This window comes from Clytia hemisphaerica, unplaced genomic scaffold (assembly GCF_902728285.1).
Source record: "Clytia hemisphaerica strain Z4C2 unplaced genomic scaffold, Clytia hemisphaerica genome assembly, whole genome shotgun sequence".
Classification (NCBI taxonomy): Eukaryota; Metazoa; Cnidaria; class Hydrozoa; order Leptothecata; family Clytiidae; genus Clytia; species Clytia hemisphaerica.
Window position 1 is genome coordinate 941,666 of NW_027103704.1, and position 12,030 is coordinate 953,695.

General features: G+C 36.4%; 1 protein-coding gene across 1 annotated transcript in view; it reads right to left on the minus strand.

The window, feature by feature from the left end:
• The window catches only part of LOC136804086 (RIIa domain-containing protein 1-like), a 185,881-nt gene that overhangs the window by 102,074 nt on the left and 71,777 nt on the right, over nt 1-12,030 (minus strand). The window lies entirely within an intron of this gene.

Here is a 12,030-nt window from a genome sequence, read left to right on the forward strand (position 1 = left end):
TGGTTATGATACCATCGTTGCAAAGTACATCAAATTCATTTAGCAGCTGAAGATACTTTGATTTATTTAAAAGATGCGAGTACCTGGCAATAGTATTAGCAGATAGTTCATTTAGTCGCTTTTCTTCTTGATGGCGATTCTGCATTTGTGGATGGTTGTTGATGTAATGAAGCCGGTCTTGTGGTATTTTATCAATTAGACACCATCGATCCTCACTTTCAGCTCTTGATAAAGCAGTATAGGTTATTCCCAAACTTTGCTGTTCCATGTACTTACCTTCTTGTATACTCACCCTCATGAATTCAGCAGGTTGATTGCTTCCAACAGTGATACCTTGGGCCTTAGCTATTGGGAGGGAATAACCAGGCATCAATGGTAAACCAGTTCGACTACAGCATTCACTTTCACATTTTGAGCGGACTGCAGTAATCGGGATAAATTTGGGATTGTTAATATCCCAAGCTGGTCCAGTATACCTCGGGAAGTAAACAATAACTGCTGTAGGTAATTGTGGAGGTGATGTGCCTTTTTCATATAAAATTGCTTTCACAATACCAACAGCACCATTATGTAAGCCATAGGGGGTAAACGCTTTTTGGTTTTTTGTCAATATAACTTTCGAATTAACTGCGATTGTGGCTTTAGGTGGTATTTGACCTACTTGTTTATCTCCATTCTTGTGATGATAACCTCGACCTGTAGATGGTATTGTGGCAACAGGAACATTTAAGTTGGCTAAATTCTTTCGGTTTTCTTTATTCACCTCACGCCAAGTTTCATGCAATGTTATTGTTATTTCAGCATTGCAGTAATCCCGGGGGGGGTACTACCCTTGTCGACCGACGGGGGTGCTCCGCCGAGGTTCGAAAAATGGACCCTACGTGGGACTTGAAATTTGCGAAAAAAGTGACCCTGAATGGGACTGAAATTCCAAAATTTTCTCAAATTTCCTACTTTTCCCCCGAATTTTCCAAAAATAGGCACCCTACGAGGGACTAATTTTTCTATTTTGGTGTTTTTGCGACCCTACCTGGGACTCGTGGAGGTTAAAAAAGGTACCCTGACCAGCGGAGCATCCCCGTAACCCATTTTGCCCTAGTACCCCCCCCGGGGCAGTAATTTATCTTTTCAGCCTCGGGAAGCTCTTTTTCGTATCTGGCATTTACACCAAGCCAGTCTTGTTGGGTGATTCTGCCACCTCTAATTCTTAATAACCTTTCAAGAAACATTTTTTCACACTCTTTCTGTCGCATTGTCTGATTAAGAACAATGACGTCTTGAAAGTTTCGGTAAATGGCAAACCCGGCAAGCTCATCAGGTGAAGCATTCTTTGCAGGGCGGAGATGAAGATCTAACTTTTTAACTGGCCCCAGCTGGCCAAGATCACCAAAAAAGTTCACAACTGGAATCGCTCCGAAGGTATTGTCATAATTATTTGTGGCTTGAGAAAATCTTTCACTTGTCCATCCAAGGAGTCCTTTCGAAAACATGCTTCGTTCATCCATATTTAAAACAGCCAATTCAAGCCCTTTATTTTTATAACCAATAGTCTCACAAAGCTTTTTCAAAGCCTTTCCCTTTAATGGGTAATCACTCATTTGGGCTGACTTGAGATCATTTGTTTTGGATTTCGAAAGAGGAGGTGTGATGGAGTGAACTGTCCGACCACCTGGGAGAAGCAAACTTGCTGTTCCAGTAGGAGCCAGATTCAACACTGCATTATTTCTTTGACGTAATCTCCTTGCTATAAAACTAAGTGAATTTATGACAAAAGTTTTACCTGTACCTGCAGTCCCCTGTACCAATAATCGTAACGGTTCATAGTTCTCCCCTTTCTGGAGTAAAATCATACGTTCTAGATTTATTGCTATTATAAGTCTTTGCAACTCGTTGGCTAAAAGTAGATTAATTCTTGGCAAGTCACATCTACCGTACGAATTGACAGTTTGTTTCTCAACTTCGGCATCCATATCATCCAACCAAGAACCAACATTATCTGGCCAAGTTTGTCCTAAGCATTGCATTGCATACTCATGCCAATCAAAGTCTGGTCCTCCATCAAGTAATGGAACCTCAAGTTCTTCATCAACAGCATTCGAGGGATTAGCATCGTGAAGCTCATTCAACAATTCATTAGCTACATTAACTTCCCTCATTTGAGAATCTTGTGAAAAGGTACTGGAGGAAAAGGAGTATTGGGAATCAGCTTGTGACTCTTGATTTGCATTATCATTGTGCTGTTCATTTAGCTTGTGCCTTCTTTTACGTTCTCTCTCCATTTTTTCATCATATCTCTTTTTCGCTGATTTCACATTATCTTTAACAACACGTGGGCATTGATCTGTATCAAGAAAGCGTGCAAAAGCTTCACCAAACGTTTCTCCTTCTAGCTTCAAATCTTCAGGTTTTGTCCATACTCCAGGTGAAAACATCATGAGCTTACCTTTACAGTAGTCTTCTGAGAGTGGCCAGACAGGATTCACTTGGATACCTGTGAAAACTGGGCAGTGATCAGCAGTGCATTTGGTTCTGCAAGAACATTCTCTCACCCAATCATATAAGGTCATTGTAGGATTCTTTTCTCTACGCTCATTACTTAGAAACTTATCGATAGCAATTTTTTGAGTGAAGTTTTCACCGTCAGGCTTACTGGTAAGAGGTCTATAACCACTCAAACCAACAGATTGGAACTTTCTAGTACAATGCCATAGTTTGCCACCAGAATTGATAAAGTCACAACAAGCAGCAGGTGTATCAATTTTACCAAGTATCCTATTAAGCAGTCTTAATACGATACTCTTAACTGAAGCATTGGGATCTGCACTGTCTAAAAGGTGACCATAGATAGTGACCAAATCCTGTGTTGCGGCAGCACCTTTGCATGCGTAAGATGTGATATATTTTTGTAAATTTAACAAATCTTGATCAACCAGAGCCTGAGTATCGCAGTTGGCCAACCAGGATAATAAATGAGCTTTTACATTCATTATCATCCTGCAATGGTCTCTGGGGCCCTCATACCGTGGATGCTTATCTCCAGTTAGAATTGGGGCGAAAGGATGTAGTTCTTTTCCTGGTGTTTTTTTTGTTATGGGATCTTCTTTTCCAAAATGGACCCTACAATATCGTGTATCAGAGTCAGCTCTTTTTCTTTTCAGACAATAGTCATTACAATTATGTAATGCTACTCGATTCACAAGATAAAGATACAATTCTCTAACTTTTTCTGGGGTGGTGCAATATTCTGTCATTATAAGATTCAGTGGGTCAATTTCAGGAGGCTCTTGGGTACCCTCTGGTTTTGCCCATTTTTCCTTATTTGGAATCCAGACTTTAGAGCCATCTTGGCCATTTTCTTGGGAGCCACCTGCAGGGTGCATACTAACAAAGCCTGGTGAAAATATGGTATCTGTGTCTTCTTCATGTGTTTGAAGCCATTTATATAAGGTCTCAGCTTTTTCTTGGTCACTAGATAAACCATCTATATCAAGAGCTTGCTCGATATTTTTGGCTTGAGTTTCAGAAAATAGGAGTCCATGGCTGTGAATTTGTCCTCTTGATTTGGCAAATTCAAAGCGAAACCAATAATCAGTTAAGTTAAACAACTCTTTGGCTACTGTGTTATAGTAATTTATTGTCCTTGTCTCGAAATATAAAGTGGCAATGTGCAGATTTTGTAAAACTGTTCTTCTGAGATAATGCATATCTGTATTCAATTTATTTAAAATGTTATCATAAGTGATCTCACATGTAGAACTAAGGTATTTAGCCAAAAATTGTTTAAGTGGAGCCCAGTGGAGTTCTGCCATACTATTAGTATGAAAGTAGCTTGGTAAATCCCCTATTGAGTATCTTCTAAAGAAAAGTAAAGCATCCAATTCTCTTTTGCATCTGTTCCAATATGGGTCAGAATTGACAAGATTGGAGCCCATCCTGATAACTTTTCTGGCAATTGAATCGTCATTATTGTTAAAACGCTCTTTCAGTTCATCAATGCTAATGTGACTGTCGGTTAGCTGTTGCGCTACTAAAAAGTTGCCATTGTTTAAAGCTTTTTTACGTAGTGATAGATTGTACAGAAAAAATTTTAAAAATGGATGTTTAGAGACACGGTTATCCTTTTGAAAGTAAATATGCTTTATCCATTCATCCAAACTGACTGTCACCAAAGGATTATGGGTAAAGTCACAGGTAGCTGCTGTGAAGATGGATGGAAAGGCTTGCGCAAAAAAGCCAGGAGTTTTTAATTCGGATAAAGGTTCAGCATCTGCGTATTTCCATTCTGCTAGTGCAAACTTGTTGGCAATATCTTCACTTCCTGTCACGTTTTTTACAATCGTTTTAATTTCTTCACTAACATCTTTGGGTTCAGCAGGTAATATGATACTTGATGTTGTATAGCTTTCATCGTCAGGCGAGAAGGGTACTTCAAACTGGGCAGGTGCCGGGCCTAGTTCAGATTCAGGTACATTGTTTTCCATAAACACAGTTTTTAATCCAGAATATTCTTCCCTTTCTGCTGGTAGAGCACTCAATCTTTCAAACATTATATCAACATCAAAATAATAAGGGTTTGGAAAATGCTCAAAATATTTGTTAGTCAATGTTCTATTTTTGTGGTCTGGTCCGCAATATTTTTTTGTATTAGCTTTAAATGTGTTATAACCACCGTTTGGTATACCAAAGCACAAACATTTCAATGCAATTTCAACTGCTTGTCTTTGTACAGTGAAATGCTTGATTTTCTGTTGTTTTTTACCTCTGCGTGTTAAGACAACAATGCCTACCTGCTCAGGAAGTTTAGGTAACTGGGTGGCGATTGACATCCTCTGAGGGATGCTTATAGAATGGCCCTTAGATGACAACATGCCATACCTCAGCATGTGAACACGCATACAGACAGTTATTTTAGATATGAGTGCCAATTCAACAGTTGTAAGATTTTTCAAACATTCTGGAATTGGACCAAAGTGCATGTTATTATGCCTAATTATGTCTTGCTTTGGACCAAGATCACTTTCAGGACTATCAATACCTGACCACTTTGCAGCTCTAAGCTCTTGATTTTCTTTATCATTGGATTTATTTTTCTTAGTACATTTTACATCTTGATTTTCATTGCTTGAGGTCTTTTTTGGTTTGCGCTTTTTACTGTCTGTGGCACATTTTGGACAGATATTTTTTTTATTGAGTTTTATATTATTTAAATTTACTAAACGATTATCTTTATTTTCAAAAGATGTGTGGAATTGAGGATGTATTTCCATACATATATTGCATTTCAAAAACGTGTGACTCATTTCTCCATTTTCAAATTTTTTAATTGATTCATAGACTTTAGGATTCTTATGAATGGCTGAGGAGACGTTGTCGTTAGAAGTGACACCTGAGGATATTTCATTGCCCTCTTGGACGATCGGCTGTTCCGCTTCTGGTATTGAACTCAAAATTTCAGTGTTTTGGCTTTGACTTGAATGTGACTGAGAAAGTTTCTTTTTAACATAATATTTGTTATTCTCAATACTCTTTTTATACTTTTGATTATTTTGAAAAAGGAATTTACTTTTTAGAATGCCTTTTTGTATTATTTTTACATTTTTCACTTTTAATATCTCTTTCCTGGCTTTTAGACTCTTTGAAGGACTCTCTGTCTTTACCTCATTTTTAACTTGATTTGGGTATGTTATTTTTATTATTGGCTTATCAACTGAAACTTTCTTCAAAGGAAAGGTGCATATAGCTTTGCCATAATATTTTGGATTACTCTTTTTTGAAATAGAATTGATGGAAGTGATTGAAAAATCAAATGTGGGTTTGTCAATTTGAGGTTGATTAGGAGGTATATTTGAATTGTTGACAAGACTGGGAAATTGTTTTTTAAAGACTGTTTTTTTTTCATCTTCAGCACATACTTTAAAGTGAAAGTCTTCCTTTTTGTTTTCAGGACATTTTTTTTGTGTTTAATTTCATCTCGCATTGTTTTTCTTCGTTTCCTTATGGCAGTGGTTGTTTCATTTTCATTTGGTGGTAAAAATGTAATCCCATATAAATCACATTCTTTCTGTAGAATTTGGTCAGCTTTGTTTTTTCGGTTGTTGTTAAGCTCATTAGGTGTAGTTGTTGTCAGCGTTGGTTTTGTTGGAAAGGATATCAGAGGAGAATTTGTTTTTGTTTGATTAATATTTAATTGCAAATTAGAGAAGTGACAGGTATGATTAGCAAAAGATGTAACAACATTTGATTTTTTATATATTAATAAATAAGGCACAATATGGTCATTCACTTTACAGTTAAAATTAGGGTTGTGAATAGGATTCACTATGGCATCGTCCACAGAAAACCACTGTTCACCGTATTTTACAGCTGATGTGTAATGGCCGCTATTTGCAGTTTCGCCATGGTGAAAGATGACTGCTTGTAATTGTAAAGTTCCCAATAGAATATTGTCAATTCGATTCTCAATTGTAATTTCTGGAATTACTTTTCTACAAGTATTTGTTGCTTGATCAAAACGAAATAGACCCAAGGAAATAATCAGATAATCAGAAACATGGAGCAGTGTTGTTGATTTTAATGCCATCGTACGAATTGGACAATTAGAACACACATATGGCTCATCAAGCAGCTCTGCGTTTTGCGCATTTATCAGTTTCAAAAGTTCTTTTTCAATGGAATTGTTATATAAGTTAGAAAATTTAATACAGCATATAGAATCGTACATATTTTTCTCTGAAATTTTTTTACAGCTTTTACAAAGCAATTCCTCTAACATTGCAATTTTAAAAATTGAAGCGTCTAACACAGTATTATCTGCATTTGATGGATAAATAATTTCCAATATATGTAAAAGACATTCTTGAGCATCAAACTGCTCAAATCTGGAATGGTCGTATCCCCCAATTCCAAAGAAAGGAAGTAGTTGATAAGTTTCTATCGGAACAGCCGAAGATGTCATTGATGTAAATAATTCATTAATCGCCATTGTTTTAACTGGGGTACTGACATTAATTTCAAATTGACAAACACGTTCCCGAAGACTTTTAATCGAATACAATGCTTGGACGAGTGAATTAAAGAAACAAACATTTTGACCAAGATTTTTAAGGCCTAAAGGTGCTGTCCTTGATTGCAAAATATTCATCTTGTGAATGTAAAGTGACAATTAATTATTTAGATGGTGTTACTACAGGAGTATTATCACAACTCTGTTGGAGTGAAAACCTTTACTACAGTTTCTACTACAGAAAATGTGCAAAGTTAAAAACAAAAAAGTAAATATACTTCCCTAGCTAGCTGGAAAAAATTGATGATGGAAACCAACAGCAGTGGTGAGCCAAACACAGCCACAACAGTAATATGAACAACAAGAAGTCTTGCAAGAGCAGATAATCCAAACACAAAAACATCATCATCATCATCTTTCGACTTACGTCGGAAAATTTGCGTAGCCTTCCTTCCACAATACCCGATCTTGCATGACTGTCTTTATTTCCTCAATCTCGAGACCTGTTTCCCTCTTCAGAGTATCTAGGAAGGTTAACTTCCTTAGTCTTACTAGACCCGTTGGTGACCAGAAAAGAAGTCTGGATATTAATTCTTCTTTTGCTCGAAAACAGTGGCCTGCAAACTGAAGTCTTCTATTGGTGAGTATACGCGAGATGCGTGGTAGATTATTGTATATTTGATTGAGGTTCGGATGGTTCGCCCAGTTTAAATTTTGAACCTTTTTGAGGAGGTTTGTACACACCGTCTATACTTTTTTCCATGGCTCTCGTCATTGTCCAGGTCTCCGACCCATAAAGGAGAATAGGTTCGATTAAGGTTTTGAAGGTTTGTACCTTAATCTTATTATCTAGATTAGACTTCCAGATTTTGTTTAGTTTGTTGCAGGCCCTCCACGCGAGAGATTTTCTAATATTAAAGTCTTGTTCAGAATCATTAATGTGGGAGCCAAGGTATTTAAAATCATTTACTCTTTTGATATTGACACTGTTCAGCGATTTCAGAGTACGAACGGAGTCAGAAGTGCACAGAAATTCAGTTTTTCCCTCGTTACAAAAAAGGCCGACCTGACTAGCGGCATTCTCGAGAGAGTGGAGAAGGTTTTCTGCGAACTGAATGGTCTCAGAGACAAGGGCGAGATCGTCGGCAAAGTCTAGATCGGTGAGAAAAGTGGCGGGATTTCTTCTACTTTTTTGGGCTGTAAGTTGGATGCCCTTGTAGTCTAAAGGATCAACAGAAATACGAAGAACGTAGTCTAAAACTAGAATAAAAAGAAAGGGTGCAAGGGTGTCTCCTTGAAGAACACCAGCATGGATGTCAAACATTTCAGTGTCCCCGTCAGGAGAGATAACTTTTGCCTTGGTAGAGGTGTAGAGCGCCCTGATGGCAAGAATAATTTTGTCAGGAATGTCATAGAGTTTAAGGATTTCAAACATTTTTTCTCTATTAATAGAATCAAAAGCCTTTTTAAAATCAACGAAGCAGAGAATAACTTCTTTGTCTAATTTACGCATTTCCTCAAGGATACGCCGAATGGAAAGTATTTGCGAAAGAGTACCTCTACCTTTCCTGAAACCATTTTGATTTTTTCGCAACAAAGGATCAAGATATGGGACTATACGATTCAGGATCAGTTTGTTATAGATTTTTGAAGCGATTGGCATTAATGTGATACCCCTATAGTTTGAAGCAAGGGTGAGATCACCTTTCTTTGGCACAGGGATGATACCCCCTGTGAGCCAAGCTGATGGAGGAGAATGGTATTCGAAGGTGTGGTTACAGAATTCGAGGAGAAGTGTCAAAAAAGTAGGATCTTTCCATAAAATAGTTGGAATGTTGTCTAAGCCAGAAGATTTGTTACTAGAAAAAAGTTTTACAGTTTTCTTCAACTCATCTAAGGTAAAAGTATTAGTTGGAATGTTTAGATTTTCCAAGACTTGATGAAGTGGTAGTGCGTTTGCATTACCTGTTGGTACATCATTTTGGTACGTTGGTACGTCACTTTTAACTTTTTGCTTCTGCGCTAGCTAAAAAAATCGAATTTGCGTCAAAGCACTTGAAAGGCTTTTAAAGGTTTTGGTTGGTGCTCGCTAGAATTCCCATGGTCCCATGAATTTTTTGTTGAAAGTTCTTTCAATGTTACCCGTCTAAGCGTTAAGCTCCTGAGGTGTAATTTGTAGTTTGTTGCAGGCTGCTTAAGGCATTTTAGATTCAATATGTCATAATTAATTAGCATTATGTTCATTTTTTCATTATAACGACCTGTTTTAGATAATCTCACTGTGTTTCTCAATAACTATTTCAATCAAGTAATGTTTTTCTATTACTAGCAAGCGAACCAGGAAATGAATTGTTTAAGCATGCGATTATCTTCAAATATGTTTTTAAGGAAGATGCATATCATTTTTTGTTTCTCATTTTTGGTGTTTGTCGTTTTTGATGCCACACACGGAGGTGTAGTATGTTTGTTTGTTTACTTTTATCACTGGTCGCGTTGCAGAGTTGGGTAGAACCGATATTTTACGTCGATTGCGTAGTAATTTCACTGACCTTTATAAGCCATGGACAAAAGCTATATTATATCCTCCATCTTTGATCGGAGTTTTTTGAAAGTGGTACCCGCAAAGAAGCCATTGCAATGTTAAAACTTTGGCAAACGTCAGACGGAGCTACATTTCAAGTGTTCAAGGAAAAGTAGTAGATCTAGCGCTCTCGATGTATTACAATGCTATTGAGAGTAGTGATACTGTAGTGATAAAACGTACTTCTTGCAGGGTTTATGTAAAGCTCAGTGAGTAATTTGTTCATTTTGTGCAGCCTTCAGATTCTTTCTACAAGGCCAGTTTGCATAGATTTATTTTTTCTTGACTCATTTCAGTCATTTTAAGAAAAGTTACAAAGAAGGTGTTGGTAGGAGGTTGAGCTAGTCATAAAAATCTCAATTCTCAATTTTCTAAATCGTTTAAGGACATTTTCTTGTGTTTTCTCATCGCAATATTAGAAAAGCTATAATATGATCATTGAACTCTAAAAAAAATACTAGACTGGAATATAATGTAATGTACATATTCATATAAAATTGACATTCGATTCTTTTGACTCGTCGGTTATAAACCTAGCTAGAAATTGTTATATTTTTGACCCAAAAATCTAAGTTGACCTTCTTCATGAGAAGTCTACTCAATCTTGCTACCTAGACATTTTCACGCCACTTTTACTTTGCAGGCTGTCGCAGGCTTCTTAAAAATTATAATTTTGTAGGAAAAAAGACCAAAATATCTAAAAAATATCGAAATAAGAACACTTTTAGTTATCAACAGAAAAGACGCTCCAATAAAAAAAATATTTAACCTGATGTTTCAGAAAGATCATGTAACTTTGGTGTAACATATCATATCAATTCTTTGTGAGACGTGTAAAAAGATGGCCTCTCTTGATGATATGAAAATTGACCTCCAAGTTTTCGACAGACTGTTGTTTTTGATCAAGTCAAAGTGTCGATGTTTTTTTTATGGTTGAAACTGACCCCAATTAATCTAAAAAAGAGATGGCTTTTTTCTAGATTTTATTTTTTTTAGTTTTTCTGGTTTTACTTCCAAGTGAAAATGGCGTCTCGTGAAAATGGCTTATTTTCACGAAATTTTGAAATATTGTGAAATTGACTATAAGTATAAGAGTCTATAATCTAAGACATTTCTTTCTTCTGTTTTATTTTTTTCATATTGATAGCTTTGGTGTGGATATAGCATAAGCTCACTTTTAAGAAAAATGGTCGAAAACATCTTATACATACTTTGGAGGTTTAGGGAATATACAATCTCGAATTTAGGGATGCAGATCCTAAGAGTTATAGCCATGGCGTCACTATGGAATAAATTAGAAGACGATTTTCACACTGGTCTTACTGGATAAGGGAGAAAACTCGATCTAGTGAGATGAAATAAAGATATCTGTGTTTTCGTAAAATGAACTACATAAAATTTGCGTCCTTAAAAAGTATTGAACCTTGCCGTGCTGTTTGAGCAAAATTGAAATGAGTATACTATTAGTGAAAGCTCTTTGGGTGATGGGTAAATTCATATGTCGACCATGATGCATTTCACTAAAATGGTGTCATCTAACGGATTTATGTTTACTCAGTGTAGGAAATTGTATTATCTTTTAAAGTAACATGCCTCTGGTTCTGTTTTTCCGTCTCTCAAATTTTGTTGAAAACAAAATCCGTTCGTTCAATACTCTCTTAGGATGATTTTGTAATGGAATCTTTTGTTTTTCTTTTAAATATATCATTTATAAGAATGCTCTGTCTTAAGCTAGGCTTCCTATTCTGTGGAACAGGGGCCTCTTTTGCGGTGGTGCACGCAGAGAGCGGTGCATCTTCGGTAGATCTCAAACCAGGCATTGACAATGACAGCAGACTGCTCTGCCACGATGAGCTTAGAAATCGACGTGTTGCTATTCAACAAGAAACATGACCTTTATATTCTTATAATAAAAACACTTTTCATTTAAAAATGTGAAAAAAAGTTATGGAAGTGTTTTATTTGACATATTTTTGCTGCTGGATGACACTCAATCGTCTCCTTCTGACTCTCTCTCTCTCTTGTTACATTGATAGTCATTTTGTTGTGTTGTTTCTCTTTCTCAACTCAACTCAACTGCATTTTTACTAACGGGTTTCATTTTACAGTTGACTTTTTATGTTTGAAATGTACGTGCTGTGTTGTTTTGTCCAGGGATTTTAGTCAGATCGTTTGTTGTTTGGTGGCTGTTTCACGGTTTTTGATTTTTGTGGTATGTTGTTTTGGTTGCAGTTGTTGGTTTTGTTTATTTTATCATATATTTTTTTAATTTGGATTGATCGATAGTTATGATTGCTATTGTGAATTCGATTGCCCTCAAATTATACCTTTTTTTGCGTTTTACTGTTTTTGTGAGGTTGATTTTTTTATCCTATTTTACAGTTTTTATGGTGGATTATGATGACGTTAAAAATTTGTTTTTTTCTATGGAATATTACAGAGTTTA